The following is an 18,659-nucleotide window of genomic DNA, read 5'->3' as shown; positions in this document are numbered from 1 at the left end:
GCTGAGTTCCTGATATTCTCCCCATGAGCATGGACAGTTCAGATGTAAGGCAAAGTCCAGGGTATCTGCATGCAGATTTAGGGGCATCCCTTCTGTGTTTCCCTACTCTTTGGAATTTTTCATTCAATTTACTGCTCGGCTAGCAGTCCCATATTCCATCCTTTGTGTCCTCTTCACAATAGGATACTGTTTCCTGGTTGATTTCTATTCTCTGCCTGCATTGCAGTAAGCCCGAGAGTGTCCTCAGGGGGAAAGCCAACTAATTATGGAGCTTGCCTCGTGTGCTTTCTGTAAGGACTGGATTTTCTCCAGTTTCTGCCTGCTTTGGATTGTACACTGATGTCTTCAACAGTTGCTTTTTTAATATTTGTCTAGAGTTTTTGATTGGTATTTACAGGAAGTTTAGTCTGACACAAGCTATGCCACTGTTGATAGAAACAGAGCCTCCTCATAAACTAATACCTAATATTCGTTGACTACCTGTCCTTTGTCATGTGCTGTGTAGAATGATATATATTAACATTGATCAACCGAACCACATTACAAGGTAGGTATTCTCATTCTCATCATTGTTATGTTACAGAATTAGAAACCAAAGCACAGAGTGATAAAGAAATTTGCCCAAGTTTATAAAGTAAAGGACCAATACAGGACCCAATGCCATATATGTTGCATATAAAGCTTGTGTTCTATTTCAATGATTTTCAAATTTAGCTGTAGATTGGAATTTCCTGGAGAGCTTTAAAAATACCAATGCCCTGGTTCCAACTCCAGAGATTTTTTTTTATAACCAGTCTTCACTGTGGCCTGGCTAATGAGATTTTAAAGAGTTTCTCAGATGTTTCAAACACTCATCTATGGTTGAGAACCACTGTGCCATGCTGTACTTCGTGTGATACTGACTAAATCCCATAAGCAGGTCAATATTTATTTACTTTCTTTCTAAATAATAATGGAATGGAAAGACGTTTCATATACTTACTATTCTGGTACCTTAATGATTAAAAGTGAAAGAAAGACTTCTTGAATATTTTAAATTAATTTTGTAAAACCTGATCCATTACTATGGGTTCTGGTTGCTATTATCTATGTGAGGAATGCTGCTTATGAATGTAACTAATAATTCCATTTAGCCTCTAATAAGAATGTTCCACTTGTTCACTTGTTTTGTGCTTAAAAATAGACTTCTAAGAGCTATTAGAATACTTCCAATCAATATAAATAACATAAATAGCTAATAATTAGAATAAAAGCCAATACTCCCATGTGAAGTCATTTGATGTCTTTTTTGTAGGTAGCAGTCATAGGATGCTGGTAGGGCAATAAGGAGCAGCACATGATGGAAAATGATGAGCTTACATGAAGTCTGGAGGCCTCAGTTTCAGATATTAGTCTGGCTTGAATGAACTAAGACAGTCTCTGAACTTCTCTGGACCTCAGTTTTCTGTTCTATGAAATTTAGAATTGAGGCCTTATGGCTTCACAGCTTTATGAATATCGAATTATTTTCTGCTCAAAATGCCCTTTCTTTGCTTGCTGTCAGGAAGATAGAACAGTTACTAGAATCAAGGACATATGCAAACATCCAAAATAAACGTATAGCATTTGAACAAGCTTTTAATTGCATGCATTTCAGTGAATACACCCTGTTATGGACTGATGGTCTAGGGGTCAAGTGGATAATGCTAATTCCAGACAGCGATGGCTTGCTGAATGCAGAGGAAATGACGAACAGTGGTAAAATTTAATAAATACCTAACGAGTCACATCTGACCCTGTGTTTCAAGAGAGAACTCAACGTGTCTTTGTTGGGAAATCCCATGACACCACACTGTGTTTTCACCTGGCAAGTGATGCTGGCACCAGTAGTTGCCTACACTGAAGCCCTTCTTTCTAGAATAGTTAACACTGATTTGCTTTAGTCAGGATTGCTATTCTTACTGGGGGAGCCATGGCTGTGATAAAAAAAGTAATTAAGCCCACCAAGAAAGGCTGATTTTGTTGGCTGGCTACAGCCTAGGATTTGGAAACAATAGACGGGACAATACTGTTGTGTTTGGGAATAGTTTTGCTTTGATCTGGGTATCGTTCATAGGTTGAGCACAAAGCTGTTTTTACTGGTAGTTAAACATTTGGCAATTGCTGATCAGTAACAATGTACTGGATGTCCTACTGAAGTAGCATGGTTCAGTGAGCAGAACATTGATTGAACTAGAATGTAAAAATATTTGTACTTAAGTGTGTCTGTGTTGCTATTGATTGGCCTTGTGAATTTGTTTTCATTCTTTAGTATTTTGGTATATGTGCGTATGTGTGTCTGTATTGGTTTACTTTGGGATGTGCTGCCAGGAGATAGGATATCTTTAACTAGATGAGTTTAAAACATGATGAATTGAAATATTTAAAGAAATAACCTAAGGTGATGGTAAAAAACAAAAAAAAAATCAGAAAACATAAAAATGAAGGATATGAGAAAGCTGAATGAAAAGCATGTATTCATGTAAAGATATTTGAGAAAGAATATCTAAGATGTTCGAGACGTCTATCTTAAGCATAACAATGTAATTAAAAGACAAAGGAGAGTTGGCTCATAGATTTGCTAAGCATCTTTCATACTTCTTTATTTTTTATAGTCTTTAGATAGTTCTAGTTCTGCAGTTTTCTTGTTTGTAAATCCACATAGTTTCTAAGTGAGAGCCAAAGCCATGTTCCGTTCTTGGAACAAATTCCTCAATATATCAGAACTTCACACGGTCTCCTTCGATTATCTTAACTCTTACTTGGGTTAAGTGCATGTACTGAGGTAGGATCCATGTTGTCCTTGTGGGTGCACGTATTTCAGCTAATTTGATCATTTACTATTAGGCAACTATTTCTACGTACCTTCATTTTAAGAACAAATAAGCATGTTAAATGTAACCTAGATGATGTCGAGAACAACAGGTTAGACGAATAATTCCAGAATTCTTCAGACCAGGAGTACTTAAAAATGTTCTATACTATTTACATCTTTCTACAAAATAGGGGGATGTATTTTCAATCTGGACTAAATTAGTCATTCCTTTACTTGCCTACCGGCGCACGGGCTCATTAAACCCTCCAATCCGGAGGCTGGGAGGGGTAGTGAGGGGAGGGGATTGGGGGTTCACAGCCCCAAAGGCAGATAGGACAAAGTGTTCTACCAGGAAAAAAAAGATGCAGGCCTCTGTGACAAGTTCTAAATTGTAACCTCGGGAAAATGTGTAGTCAGTAATCAAATTTCTACAAAGAAAGAAAAAAAAAAAAAGCCAACCCTATGATGCAGTGGAACAACCAGATCTTGAGGCCAGATACGCATGAGAAAGGAATTACATGAGATACATAAAAGAGAGGAGAAGGAAGAGCTGAAAAAAGCCGTGTCAAGATTGCAAGCTCCGCACTCACGTAGGATTTGCTGTCTGTTGGGCCCAGCTCTGAAGGGGCCTGCTCCTCTGATGGATCTCTGTGCTGCAGGGGTGCGCCTATCAGGGAGTTTGCTGACCGGAGTCTGGAGGCAACACAGGGGAGTGAATAAAAGTGCAAGCTACAAGCAGAGACTGCTGGGGTGTGAACCCTGACTCCTTTACTGTCACCTTGTGACTCTGGGCAAATTTCTTAAACTCGTGCACCTCGGAGGATTCAATTACAAAACGTGAACATTAAGATACCTGCCTCACATATGTATTAAATGAGATACTACGTGTATTAAGTGAGATCATTCATGCAAGGAATTAGGAGAGTGTTTGATCAGTATTAGCTCTTAGAATGATGGTGATTTCCTTTGAGAGATTTAGTGGTGAAAGGATTTCAATTACTGAAAATGTAATTGGGTTGCGGTGAGCCAGGAGATTTTGCATCGTGACAATTATTGATATAGTGGCAGACAAAAGAACATAGGCAACCAATAATACTTGGGTATGAGGAAATGGACAATTTGGGGTATCAAGAACTGTCTTAAATTATTTATTCTGAAATTTGGACTCCATTGGAATTTATTGCTTTCCTTTTTTTTGCTAGAGGCATCTGTATTTGGTTTGGTTCCTGGGGCATAAGCTCCCTGAGGTGAGGTCCATGACCATATAAGTGCTAAGATGGAAAAAAACTTTTGGTCATAATAATATTCTATAAAGGACCCTGGATTTGTTTATTTTGAAATGCAAGTATTAGAGCAGAATATAACAGCAATTAGAATGTTCTCTGTCACTGTGCTAATACATTTTTTTTCTTTTAACTTGTGGTGTTTTGAAGATGACCCAAAGCTTGGTTAAGCATGACTAAATTACACCATGTAATATGTTCATTTTACTAGAAGGTTAGTGTGAGCTTAATTTTATACAAACATTAAAATATTATTGCATGTAATAATATACTCCAATTGCCTCCTAATTAAAGAATTAGTAAAAACTCTCAGTTGGATATGGCACAGAAAATTTCTATTCTGATTTATGTTTGATTCTGCTTCTCATGTTCTACAAGGTTTTTTGAACTTGATTACAGATCTCTCTTACTGTTTTTCTCTTTTTGAGCTATGTTAGAATTTATTGGTTTGGAAAGAAGATATACAGATGGCCAACAGACACATGGAAAGATGCTCATCATCACTTATCAGCAGGGAAATGCAAATCAAAACTACAGTGAGCTTTCCCCCCACACCTTCCAGAATGGCTTAAATCAATACAAGAACCAACAGGTGTTGGCGAGGATGTGGAGAAAAAGGAACACTTGTACACCGTTAATGCGAGTACAAACTGGTGCAGCCACTATGGAAAACAGTAAGGGGTTTCCTCAAAAAGTCAAAAATAGAGCTACCCTACAATCCAGCAATCACACTACTGGGTATTTACCCAAAGAATACAAGAACACTAATTCAAAGGGATGCATGCACCCCTATGTTTATAGCAGCATTATTTACAATAGGCAAACTATGGAAGCGGCCCAAGGGTCCACTGATAAATGAATGGATACAGAAGAAGTGGTGTATATAGACAGGGAATATTATTCAGCCGTAAAAAGAATGAGAGCTTGTCATTTGTAATGACACGGATGGAGCTAGAGAGTATAATACTAAGCTAAATAATTCAGTCAGGGAAAGACAAATGCTATATGATTTGGCTCATATGCAGAATTTAAGAAACAAAACAAAGAAGCAAAGGTGAAAAGAGAGAGAGATCAAAAAAAGAGACTTTCAGGTATAGAGAACAAGCTGATGGTACCAGAGAAGAAGGGGGTGGGGGGTTGGGTGAAACAGGTGTTGGGGATGAAGGAGAGCACTTGGGATGAGCAGTGGGTGTTGTGTGGACGTGCTGAATCACTCTATTGTACACCTGGAACTAATAATAGCAGTGTATGTCAACTAACTGGAATTAAAAACTTTAAAGAAAGGAACTCATTGGTCAAATGCTTCCTTTAATGCTTCCCATCAGGTCTCTCATTAATATAATATGTATAATATATGTATTATATATTTTAAAAGTATATATTAGTATATGTACAAGTGTATTAGTTATATCAGCATATACAAATCAATATATTGTATTAATATGATATGTCATTATTGCCATATTCTAATATATATTTGTATGTATATATCTGTGTGCCTATATTCATACACATGTATATTTATATATATATGTATATATACACAATTTTTTTGCCTTGCCAGTGAATATACTTGTTCAAGGGAGAGTCTTTATTATGTTGCTGAGGAGGACTTACCTTCTGCTGCTGCTCATCAGCACGCCGACTTCCAGCTTTATTTGTTTCCTCTTCTGTAAAGTAGGGGGGAAGCTCATTGCCCTTCTTTTTTTTTTTTTTTTTTTCTTTTTTTAGGAAAAGTAACCTCCTAAGATTTTCATTAAGATATACTCTCTTCTTGGGCTGAACTCTTAACTAGAAGCTATTTCCACGCAAGGCTGGTTTCGTGGGTGTTTGACTTGTGCAGCTGTGCAGGGCCCCATTCTTGGTTTAATTCTTATTTTTATATTCTTAATTTCTGAATAAAAAGCCCCGTGTTTTTACTTTTCACTGGTCCTTTGAATTACAGAGGTGGTCCTGTTTCAAAACTAACATCAAATTTCATCCTGAGTTGCTGAAGTTCACAGAGCCACTTTAACGGTTTCCATTATATTACTAGTGATAGCACAAGACTTCACGCACCGTATGGATCGCAAGGGTTTAATCAAATGTTTTATCTGAGGATGTCAGGCATTCACTCTGTTCCCCATATTGAGACACAGACTGCAAATAATAAGGGTAAGTTCTTATGGCACTATGATGAGGACTATGAAACCTCGAAGGCTTATATTTTTACTCCATGCAAATGAAATCTTGATGGACTCCTCTTAGTCCATCATTTTGTGATGAGATACCCTAATTTTCTTTAATTCTAATAGAATGTTGATTAGGTTTAAGAGAATCATTTTTGAAGAATAAGATACAGGCATTATTGTTTTAGTGTATTAGGATTGCTGTAACAGATTGTCATAAACCAGCTGTCTATACTAGTCAGGGTTCTCCAGAGAAACAGAACCAATAGGATCTGCCTCTATATACATCTTTATTGATTTATCTGTCTGTCTGTCTGTCTATCTAGACTTAGATATATAAGAGAAGGTAGATTATGGGACGTGGCCCATGTGATTATGGAGCCTGAGAAATCCCATAATATACCATCTCCAAGCTGGAGAACCACATCTGCCAGTAGTGTAAATCCCAGTCTGAGGCTCAGGTGGGGGAGCAACAGGTGGGGGAACAGCACCGTGTTGAGTCCTGGAGTCTGAAGGCTTGAGAACCAGAAGCTCTGAATTCAGAGGGCATAAGATGGAAATTTTGCTCGAGAAAAGAGAGAAAGCAAATTGGCCCTTCCTCCATCTTTTTGTTCTCTTCAAGTCTTCAAGGGATTGGACAAGGCCTGCCTGCCAGCACTGATCACGGCTGAGTTCTTTACTCAATCTACTGATTCAAATGCAAATCTCTTCCAGAAACACCTTCACAGATATACGCAGACATACTTTTACCAGTTTTCCGGGCATCCCTTAGCCAAGACAAATTGACACATAAAAGTTTCATCACAGTGGTTTAAAACACCAGGCATTAATTTCTCATATTTCTGAAGACTAGGTCCGACATCAAGTTACCAGCGGGACTGCATTGCCACCAGCACATCGAGGGCAGAGTCCCTGCCCTTCACTCAACTTCTGATGGTTCCAAGGTTCTTCATCTTGTGACTATATTTCTCTCTGCTCCATCTTCACCTCTTCTGTATGTCTCTCCTCTGTGTGTCTCTCTGTGTGACATAATAGGCAATATATATTTGGTCATTGCCCCTTACTCTCAACACAGAGCTCCTAAAACTCTTGTAATTTCCTAAGGGATAGAAGTGATGGGAGCATCAGACACAGAGCTCATAAATCACTTGGAGTTTCTTGGGTGAAAGAAGCACCTTTTGCTGTAATGAGGTTACTCTTGGTGGGCTCTTGCATGGGGCTTCAGGGTAGACACTGGCCACCAGAGAGATCAAGCCATGATTAGAAGGTTGGAACTTTCATCACTGCAGGATGGAGAAGCTAGAGACCGAGTTAGTAATTAATCATGCCTATTTGATGGAGCCTCTATAAAAGTCCCTAAACTATAGGATTTGGAGAGTTCCAGGCTGATGAACACATCTATGTGCTGTGAGGGTGGCACACCCCAACTCCATGGGGATGGAAGCTCCTGAAGTTGGGAGCTCCTGAGGTTGGGAGCTCCTGAGGTTGGGACCCTTCCAGACCTCATCCTGTGTACCTCTCCTATAAGCTTTATAATAAACTGGTGGATGTAAGTAAACGTTTCCCTGAGTTTTGTGAGCTGTCCCATCAATTACCGAACCTGAAGTTGAGCTGTGACTTTGCAGCCAAGTTGAACAGAGGGGTGGGTACCTGGGGAACTATTATTTGCCAACTAGCATCTGAAGGGAGGGCAGTCTTGTGGGACTGAACCCTTAAACCTGTGAGTCTGGTGCTAACTTTGGGTGGTTAGTGTTAGAATTGAATTAAATTGTAGGACGCTTAGTTGGTGTCTGGAGAGTTGGAAAATCAATTGATATGTGTGTGTGTGGGGGGGGGGGAAGATCCCTACATATTTGGTGCCAGAAGTGTTTTGAGTTGAGTTTTTACACTAGTCTCCACACCTCTTCTGTCTCTTGCTTATAAGGATACACATAGGATTGCATTTAGGGTTCATCAGAATAACCCAGGATACCCTCTTCCTCTCAAGATCTTAAATTCAATCAACCTTTTGACATATAAGTTATATTTAGTCTTTTGCTGTCTAAAGCGATATTCACAGATTCTGGGGATTAGGACCTAGACATATCTTGTGGGATTCACCTTCAGCCCACTCCATGGACCTGTACTGATATGAACATGTGGGATGTTCCAGCGGGGAATACATGTGAAGGTGTGCAATGCGCACACAATGATTCTTTACTCTGAAAATAAATGTCCCTCAAAGAGCAAACCAAAGTCATCATCCTTTTAAAGCTGATTCAGAAATACATGTTTTTAGGAATTGACGGTTTTTGTACTATGCTCCGTACTCTGCCATTTTTGTAGGTAATATTCAAAATATTTGCCCTAAATGTTCTCCATTATTCTAGCTTGTGCACCTTTAGATAAGAAATTAGGAAACATGAAAAAGTCCCTTAGTTTCTCTAATCTCACTGAAAGGTTATGGAATTGGGTTAAAGTTTCAGGTCAGTTCCTTGGGGTTGGAAATTTTGCATTTATTTTGTGAATTGGAACAATCTCCATGTGGGTAGAAATTAAAATTAAACTTTTTTTCAATGGAAAGTTGAAACATAACAAAATATCAGGGAAATAACATACACCCACACATTTACCATCCAGGTTGAATGATTATCAATTCCTAGGTCACTGTCACCTGAGCCACCACCCATTCCTCATTCTCCATTTTTAAAAATTATTTTCTTTTAAATGATTTCAAACTTTTGGTAAAGTAAGACTAGTACAAAGGACTTCTGCATACCATTTTTCCAGTTGTCGACTTCATCATTCTTCTCTTTCTCTCCAGGACAGACTGCCATCACGTGCTGCCAGATACGACTTCCTGAAGACACTGTATCATACAACCTGAATGTTCATGGAGGAATGTTGGATAATCCCCGAGGAGTGGCGTTCTGGAAAATAACTTGTCTGTAATACTCAATAACTTTAAAGTCTTGACTGACAAAGAAAGATTGAAGGACTGTGTCAGACTGAAAGAGACTGAAGAGGCAGAAATTAATGCAATATGTGACCTTGGACTGGATCCTTTTTTAAGTCACTTTCAAGACAGTTGATGGAATCAGAACATAGATTTTTAGATTATGCCGAGAAGAATATTTTAGTCTACACGGGGAATATGTCAGATAACAATGCCATATTAATAAAGATATAATAGGCACTTTGGTGATAATCTAACTTCCAACTTTAGACACAAATACTGTGAGAATTCTGCTTCTGTTGAAACCTTCTTAGTAAACCTGTACTGCACCTTTAGTTGCATAAGTGCTACAAAGTTTTGAAAAATACACAAAATAAATGCAAAAAAAAAAATCCAACTTTGGGGCCACAGCTATAGTGTGTGGAATAATCTTTTATTCTTCTTTTGAGTGTGTTTTCTTGTTTTTTGAAATTTATGAACTGTAAGTAAAAGGAGAAACAAGAAGGAATATCCATGAGCATAGAGACAGTAATAGAGAGGCAAGAATGAATGAAGTTGTCAGGAGCACGAGTGAAAGGAGTGAAGATGATGGTTAAGAGAGGAACTCTGGGGACGCTGGCACCCATTCGGAGAGCTGGAAGAAGAAGACTAGGAGCTCAGGAAGGGACTGAGAAGTATGTCGAGAGAGGGAAAACAACCTTGAATGGCTTGGGGGCCCACAAGTCACAGGAAGAAAACTTTGGGTTTTTTTAAAGGAAGGAAGTGAGTGGTCAACATTGTCAAGTGTTACTGAGACGTAAGAGAGGTTTCAGTGACATGGGAAGGGAAGAAGATTTTGGAAGACTTAGGAATGCATAGCAGTTAACAAAATGGAAGTTCTTATAGAAGGAGCCCAGTTCTTTTTTTTTTTTTTAGTCCCAGTTCTTAAGTGAGAAGAGAATTAGCAATAGCCACAGGGACATAGGCGGAGAGTGGAGTTAACTCATTTTCAAGACAGAAGACAATGGGCAGCATTTGATTGCTTATGGGATAGACATAGTAGAGAGGAAAGGGGTGGGAAGAGAGATATAGAAATGAATGATGTCCTTGGGATGATATGGGATTTAGGACCTGGGCAAAGAATACCCTATAGATTCGTGTCATTGTGACAAAACAGTAGGGGAAAATGTGGGTACAGATTTATGGGTAGGAACTGAATGAGCTTACATCTGATATATATGGTTTATTTTATTACATATATGAAATGTATCATATATTGTCATATATATGATATTTATATAAACCCTGCAGATACAAACTTCTTCAGCTGATTTTCATGGTCCAAGATGGATTTCTTTCTATCTATCTATCTATCATATATCTATATGGAAAAGCGATGTGCTGAGAGAGGAATAGCATTGTAATGTCAGTGAACACTGAATACATACTAGAAAAATAAATGGTAATCCAAAATGTTAAAAAATTAAACATCGATGTATTTTGGAAAATCCGTTGGTCTCTTTTTCCTCCACTTAATTTTGTTTTAGCTGGGTGATATTTTTTCTCTTTTAATAATACCCACTAATGTTACCTAAATAGAAATTTAAAAAATAAAGTCAACCAGCTATTCAAGACATTACATCTAAATCGGTCTTACTTATATCCCAGGGAGTTGTATTGGTGATAGAACAGTCACTGCCCCCGTGCCATCTGCCATAAATACATCCTACAGTCAACAACATGAAAGCCATTAGGAATAAACACACAGGGTTTCTGGTATGCTGTGATTGTCACCTCCTTGGATCTCATGCCCAATGCCTAAAATGAGTTAAGCATATAAATCCTGCAGACGCCGATGTCTCCAGCTGATTCTTATTATGTAAGGATGGGAAGAGAGTTTTAAAATGAACCAGCCAGGGGAAAGCTCAGTCAGCACTGTTAGGGATCTCTATACCATGGCTTAGAGGAGGTGGATGGATTGGGTGGGAAGAATGAGGAAACAGAGTTCAGGGCAGTGTTCAAATTCTGGGTTTCCATCTCTAAGAACATGCCCATTACTCTAGAGGATACCTCTTTTTTTTTTTTTTTTAGTCCCCCTCCTCACTTATTTTCTTTTTTCTCTTCCATTTTCTTCTGTCTTGATCTTTCCAGGTGGCCACTGGAGAGCAGGACTAATTCACATCCAGAAGAATGAAGAGTTGGAATGAGTCTTTCTAATCCATTGACCCCTATGTTCTACCAAGAAGGAAACTCTCTTTTCCAAATAGTTTTCTTCCTTCGTATTGTGGAGCTAAAAAAAGGAGGCATGAAAATAGCTTCGTAAGCACAGTGATTTTTTTTTTTTTTAACCCTGGATTTATTTAGAGTCATCACAGTGCTCTAACTTCTGTTGATACCTATTTTATACCTAACAAGAAATTCTGTAAAAATAAAGGGAAAAGCTTATGGACTCTGACTACTTTAGACATTTTCAACTATATGTGTTCATTAAATATCTGTGTTATGATTACAGCAGTGCAAGAGCACAAAGCAAATAGAAAGTAGAAGCTTGATACTCCGCACAGTGGACTTACAACCATTAAGATACTGATTGGTTTCCTGAAAGGCTATGGGGGCTAAGGAACAACTAGAATAGAAAATTTCTCACTATTGACTCATTATGACTAGAATAGAAAAATTCACAGTAGCTCAAAATACCCGATCTTTGATCTCTAGAAAGGGAGGATTTGAATTGTATGCATATTTTTATACTATTTCCTCCATAATGCCTAGAGTGTAGAAAAATGTTCAAAATGTATTTGTTGAAAAAAGTTTTGAGTGTGTAGTAGGATACATCTTAAAGGGTCTTTAAAAGGGTTGTTAAAGTTTTGGAAAACAGCCATGCAATACTTTCCTCACTCCTTCTTCTCTTCCTTCCCTCCCTTCTTTCAGTTCTTACGTCTGTCTTTCCTTCCTTCCTTCCTTCTTTTTTCCCCCCCTCCCTCCTTTCTTGCCCCTTTCTCTCTCTCTTTCTTTTTTTTTCTCTCTCTCTTTCTTTAAGAGGTGGGGGGAAGCACCCCCCACTGCAACCCAAGAATCTGAGGGAGGCTCTTCCAAGATTAAACTCCAAGGGGCAAATCCCCAACACCAAGCACAAAAAGACAATGTTCTCGGTCAAAGCCAGGAAGGTCCTATTGCTTGCAGGACTTATCCCTTGAGACTCCATGTGGTGTAGCTTCTACATCTCAGGCTGCCATGGATTTATCCAGATTCCAATGTTTCTGAAAACTCTGATGTCGACTCCCCCTAGAAAAGGTGTGCAATGAAGCCCATTTGAGACTTGCCTTGACTTAATAGTAGCATTGGCGGTCAATAGCCTCGATGGTCTTGGAGCCTCATGTATGACTAGTGGAAAAAGTCACACCCCCAAAGTCACTTGAAAAATAACTGCCATTGTGTTACGGCTCTCTGAGCATCTATGCTGTGTGATAGACATTGCTAGTGTTTCTATAGGGACCAGGATTTATCTCAAAATATCCTATCAGGATACACTCAATTCTTGTCATTTTACTGAGAATCCCCTAAGGAAATCAAAACCCAAGTTCAGCAGCAGGAGGAAAACCGTCGTCTCTATGAGTCTAGGCAGGCTTCTCAGGCGTCGCAAGATCATTCCGTATTGAACTTGAGCATGTGTCATATAAAAGAGTACTTTATCATTACAAAATAAAAGTATGAAATTTATCCTCAAACCTGTATTGACATTCACAGCATAATTTAGACATCCCTAGTGCTATTTCGGACAGTTTGATTTTTCAACATGCCCCCCGAATTGCAGAATCCAGGCAAAAAGACTAACAGGCCTGCAGTGCAGCCCACATGATGAATGGATAAAAACCTCCACTTTTCCCTTTCTGAAGCCCGAAGTCCCTCCACACAAAATATTATTTTGTTTCTTCTTACATTTATTCTTTGCCTTTAAGTTGGGACCTGTCGCAGACTGTAATTGTTTTAGTGTTTGGTTTACGGTAGGTTGTCAGGCTTTAGCAGGAATCCGCAAATTCTATTTCACACCATAGTATCCTGTAAACTCCCTACATCAATGGTTATAATACGGGGGAGCAGGAAACAGGGAGAGAGATGGAGGTTATCGTTCTTGGAAGAGCCCGTGAAGCTGCAAGGACGGTCTCAAGAAATAAAGTGCTGGAGCAAGGGAAGAAGTAAGGGATTCAAGTTCTCTCAATCTTTATGTTGCTTTCAGCTCATTCCTCTCCCAGGCGTGGAGGCGAAGTCTTAGAAGATGTTTTCTGGGTGGACAAGTTATGCTCATGGCTTTCTGGAAGCTGGAGGCAAGGAGAACTAGCCCAAGCAGGTGGAGGTGGGGGTCATCGTCTGGCAGACAGCAATGATGGGGTCCCAATGTGTGGCCAAGTCCGAGTATGACTCAACCACCGAAGATAGAAGCGAGTTCCCATGAAGCTCTTAGAGGTCAGCCCAGGAGCAGGATGGCAGCACTATTTTCTCAGAAGGGAAAGATGGCTTTGCTGAAAAGGCCCAGCATTTTTACACATTCCAGTACTTTTTGATGTGTAATGTTGTATACCCGTGATTCTCAAAAAGGAAAGCTGTCTAATCTGGTACCATTCCTGGAGAAATCTGTGGAATGGCTTCGTGAATAGTTTATTGTGTGCCGTCACCGATAAAAGTCTCCCCTGGGGCTTCGTGGCCCTTCTCAAAGTCCATCTCATAATGCACGTTTGGAGACTTTCTAGGAAATAGGTGGTCTCTAGCTAGCGCTATTTTGGCAAAACGATGCTTAACAGATAAAGAGACTGAACTTGACAGTGTCATTTTGAATACTTTACTGTCACTCTTGGATAAGCTTCATACTCTACGCCACCTTCCCAAAAAGAAAAAAAAAAGTACACAGCATGTAACCAGTTCAAGCAATTTAGTTCCACTATACTCAAAGTCATATCATCTAGGGTGCAGTCTTCAAAAGACCTAAGATCTATGCCAACTGAAGGTAAAATTGTACACAAAGCAGGCAAGTTTAAGCTATAAATGGACAGGTTTATGCTTGCTGTGGAGGGGGGCAAAATCAGGGTGCTAAGCTCCGTAACTATATGTGATGGGGAGGCTTTCAGAAAATGAACTAAGTCCTGATCGTATGTGATAGTTTCATAAGTTACCTGAATATTGGAGAAGCCTCATGGGACAGCTCACAGACCAAAGGAACGTGATGATGACATTGGGACCCTTCAAAAATTATATCTTTGGGGGGAAATAAAAGAGCAGCATAAAAGACAGCTTATCTTCTATTAATTAAAGAGCCATCACTCCACTTTGGAAGTGGAAGGCAGCGAGAAAGTCCTTTCTTTTCTAAAATTCTTACCCCTTCTGCCATGGGCATTTCTTGGGCTTACGTGTTTTCTCTTTATTGAAGCAAGAACCCGATCTTGCCTTCCAGAAGTCAGCCCCTCTGCATTGTCTGGAGAACAGCAGAAGACAGGAGGGGAGCCCTGGGATTTGGGACTTCATGATAACCGTGAACTGACAGACGTATTTCCTGTGGGCTACGGCTGCTGACTTCCAAAACACACAGAGCAAACACATGTTCAAAATGGTAAGTACCAAAGTTGAGCCTCCACTGTTATCTAACCTTAGGTGGCTCAGCAAGCCTAAGGAGCGCCCGCACCAACTCAAGGCATCAAACAGGCTGCGTGCCTCTTTTCGGGGGGCTCATATCCCAGTTTTCAGAAATACATCAGAATCCAGGTCAATCCATCCCTGCCTGAGATACAGAAGCCGCAGCGCACCGAGTCTCGGGGTAGGAGGTCTGCACGCAGTGCTTACTCCTTTCGCAACGGACTCTTCCAGGCCTTGGTCAGGAAGAGCAGGGTCTTTATTGTGCTCGGTGCTCGGGATTTGCTCCTCGGAGCATGACCTCAAAGTAACCTCCTGCCTCGGATGCTCGGGCTGCGGTGGGGGCTGCATCCCCCCACCCCCACACACGTCCAGGGCCCCTCCTACATGTCGCCAACCAAGACCTTGGCCATGGAGCACATGGCGATGGCTGTGTTCTGGGACACCTCTGCGCCAGCCACGGGCTGGATGAGACTTTTCATGGTTGCCTGGGGAAAAGTGAGCTGCAGCCCACTTCATGGTGGTCCAGCTGCTCTTGGCTCACACACACACACACACACACACACAAATCAGAATTTGTATCCTCTGACCTTCTTCTTTATCTGCTTTCTTTCCTCTCTTTTTCTGTTTTAGTATTTTTATCTGTCTTTCTGGGCAGCAGGAGGAAATCCTGTGGAGTTTTCCCTTTCACCTGTTCTTTTTCTTTTTTTTTCTTTTAAGATTTTATTTATTTATTGGAGAGAGAAAGAGTGAGAGAGCTCAAGCAGGTGGAGAGGCAGAGGGAGAGGGAGAAGCAGACTCCCCGCTGAGCAGGGAGGATGTGGGATCACGACCTGGGCGGGAGGCACCCAGGGATCACGACCTGAGCCACCAGAGCACCACCCTCCCCACCCCCCCTCATCGCCTGTTCTTAACTCTGGGCCATTCTGACTCCTGAGCTCACCTTCTTCCCCAGATGTCTTTCCCCCAAATCAGTCCCCAGGAATTCTGTGTTGCTGGCCCTGGGGACCAAGAGTGTGATGGAGGCTCACCTGTCATACCTGTGTCCCCTACCTTTTGCCTGAGGTGATGCACTGGTCTTGTCTGTCTGATGTGGGCAGATGGGGGGGGGGCAGGCTGTGCTTGTGGGGTCAGTGACCTACAGTGCGGGTGTGGAGCAGTGATGGGGGCAGACTCGCTGCTGTAGTTCCACTGAGCCGTATTCACGGGCGAGCACATGCATGTGCACGTGCTATACACATGCACACACACACTCACACACAGACGTTTCTTCCTCTCGTGATGTGGAGAACTTACTGGTGAAGATCAGATGGGTAACACATTTCCACAATCTCAGCACCTTAAAAGAAAGCCCGCTGACCTATTGGTTTACAGCCTGTGGCTCAAGTTCTGGCACTGGACCCCTTCTTTGAAGCCAGGGAGACTCTCCTTCCCACACTGCCCCCCAAATTCAGGATCTCTGTGACTTTAGGAAGACCTAGCCCCTTCTAAAGGGCTCGCATGGGATCAGACCTGTGCAGAGAATCTCTTTGGATTTCCTCTGTCACAGGATTCTTAGCCTCATGAGGGGAGTGACACGCAGGCTGAGCCCGGTGCTGTCTGGAGGCAGGCACCTTGTCATCTCTTAGGATTCTGTTTGCTACAGATTTCCTGAGAGGTTACATTTCATGATAATCATGAGAAAATTTGCAGTGAAAGGAAGACATATATAAAGATGCATTTTAGAAAATCTAAATGGATGCACAATTACCTCAATTGCTTTGGCGACAGTTCGTTTATTGGGAGGGATGAGAACATGTTGGGCTGCGGAGGGAAATATTGAAAACCTAAAAATTTAGCCACTCCTTTGGCTGCAGTTTTGGCTGGGCTGGGATGGTCCTTAGGTGTACTTCTCCTAAAGACTCGTACGTGTCTGCTGTAGGTCTTACGGGGACGCTTAAGCTTATCTAATAAGATGAACATGTCACTGTCACTGACCTTTCTACCCCCTGATTTTCCTTGAACATGGATGTGATGCCTGTAGTTGAGCCACCTTCTTGTGCCCAGGATGAAAATGGCATGAAGTCCAAAGAAGCCGACCCTGACCCTATGGTGCTGCTGAACCCACGCTAGAGCTGCTAATTCCAGACGTCTGGCTTCCTGAGAAAATAAGCCCCTAAATTAATCTACTATTAATAGACTTTTCTGATTCTTGTAGTTCAAAGTTATGACAACTGAAATAAATGATATTTATTGTTCTAAAGAACATGAAATCCCATGGCATTTAATTCATGACATAAATGAACACCATTGCTTTTGTATTTGTATTTTTATATGACTTTTTATAATGACAATCTGATACAAAATAGTATATCATTAAGGACTAAATCCTATGGGATTGGCTGGGGGTGCTGTGGGTGTTTGAGTTGCCATTTTTGATTGAGCTTTGTTGTCAATTCTGGGTTAGAGTTTTAAAAGAAATATATTGAAGGATAATTAAGAATGTCTAAAGACAGAAGGAGTATTAAGAAGTCGTTAAAAATAAGACTTTCTACTTATGAAGTGTATGAGTGTAAAGACTGAGTCTTAGACATAAGTTTATGAGTGAGTGTCATTTTGCGTAATCAAGAAGAATGAAATTTGGACCCAAGAAATCTTACATCCTGAAAGTAACCTTGGGTATCCAGATTGATCACATTTTGATTATCAATGAGTAAAGGAAAGGTTTTGCCAATACAGCAGATTGACATGCAGTGGACACCGTTACAAGAGACATGGGATAGAGGATTGAGTCAAAAAGACATTAATACATGATGGAACCATTAGTTTTGCCCCTCATCCAGGATTCTTCCAAAACAAAAATAAAAGACACCAAAACAGATTTTGATGACCTCATTACATGCATCAAGATATGTCTTGTTACTTTTTTTATCTGAGTTGGTTCAAGTACAATATTAATGAGGTCAAGATCATATCGTAGATCCCTGGATAGCCTAGCTAATTTGCACAAAGAAAATTACATTTTATAATCATGGCTTCTATGAGTAACTTAGATCACTTATGAAATATGTCACTGATCACAAAGGACAAATGAGGAAAAGCACACAGATGTTTCAAAGAAAAAGCCATCACCACTAATGAGGAACAATGTTAAATACCCGCAAGCGTAGAGTTTCAGAAAGTAATATATTTGGGGGATTTTATAGCTTAGTGGTTTTCTATAAATATTTTTAATTGCAGAATTCTTTGCTCAAATGTTTCCTTGGATGCCCAATGTGTAAAACAGAGAGTTGCACTGGCCGATGACGGAGTTAATGAGGGCATCTGTAAACCAACAGGCTGGTGATTCTCATGCTTTCCTCTTCCTTTGGCCCCTATTCTTCCCTCTTCCACTCAAACTGCCCTCTGAAATAATTTTAAAAATGTGATAATTGGAGTTCTGTGAATCACAATTGTTAAAAACTGATCTGGCCAGATGCTCTCAATTTAGAAATTCAGGAAAAGGCCACCTGTCTGATATCATCCAGTTAGCAGCAAACCTGGAACTAATACTCAGATAGGAGAATCCTGTCTGTAGAGTATAATCCAATAGTTCATATTTATGTATCTACCACGTAACAGACCGAGTTGAGCATTCCAGATGGGCAGGTGGCTGGGCTCCACACTGTTCCTTATTCAGGGATCCAGATTGGTTCTAATTCTGTTATACCATCCTCCCCTTGGCCAGCCATCAACTCCCTGGGGCAAAGTTGGTCACAAAGGATTCCAGGGCCACTAAGGAGACAAGATTGCAGATTGAGGTGCATCCATGAAATTGGGACCTCGGTCTGGAAGTTGGACTTAAATTTAAATGCATGGCA

At 40.5% G+C, this 18,659-nt stretch overlaps 1 long non-coding RNA gene across 20 annotated transcripts in view; it reads left to right on the top strand.

Annotated features, from left to right (window-relative positions):
• The window catches only part of LOC111095666, a 38,469-nt gene extending 21,445 nt beyond the window's left edge, over positions 1-17,024 (top strand). For 18 of the 20 annotated variants that reach the window (XR_005358680.1, XR_005358681.1, XR_005358675.1 and 15 more), the window contains 4 exons: positions 1,295-6,270; positions 9,088-11,517; positions 14,645-14,800; positions 16,844-17,024. This is a non-coding gene — a long non-coding RNA (uncharacterized LOC111095666). The remainder of the gene's footprint in view (positions 1-1,294; positions 6,271-9,087; positions 11,518-14,644; positions 14,801-16,843) is intronic. The other 2 variants (XR_005358666.1, XR_005358677.1) reach the window with 2 other exon arrangements.
• The last annotated feature ends 1,635 nt before the right edge of the window (positions 17,025-18,659 follow it).

Source organism: Canis lupus, chromosome 4 (assembly GCF_011100685.1).
Source record: "Canis lupus familiaris isolate Mischka breed German Shepherd chromosome 4, alternate assembly UU_Cfam_GSD_1.0, whole genome shotgun sequence".
Taxonomy (NCBI): Eukaryota; Metazoa; Chordata; class Mammalia; order Carnivora; family Canidae; genus Canis; species Canis lupus.
This window is presented reverse-complemented; position numbering and strand designations above follow the sequence as displayed.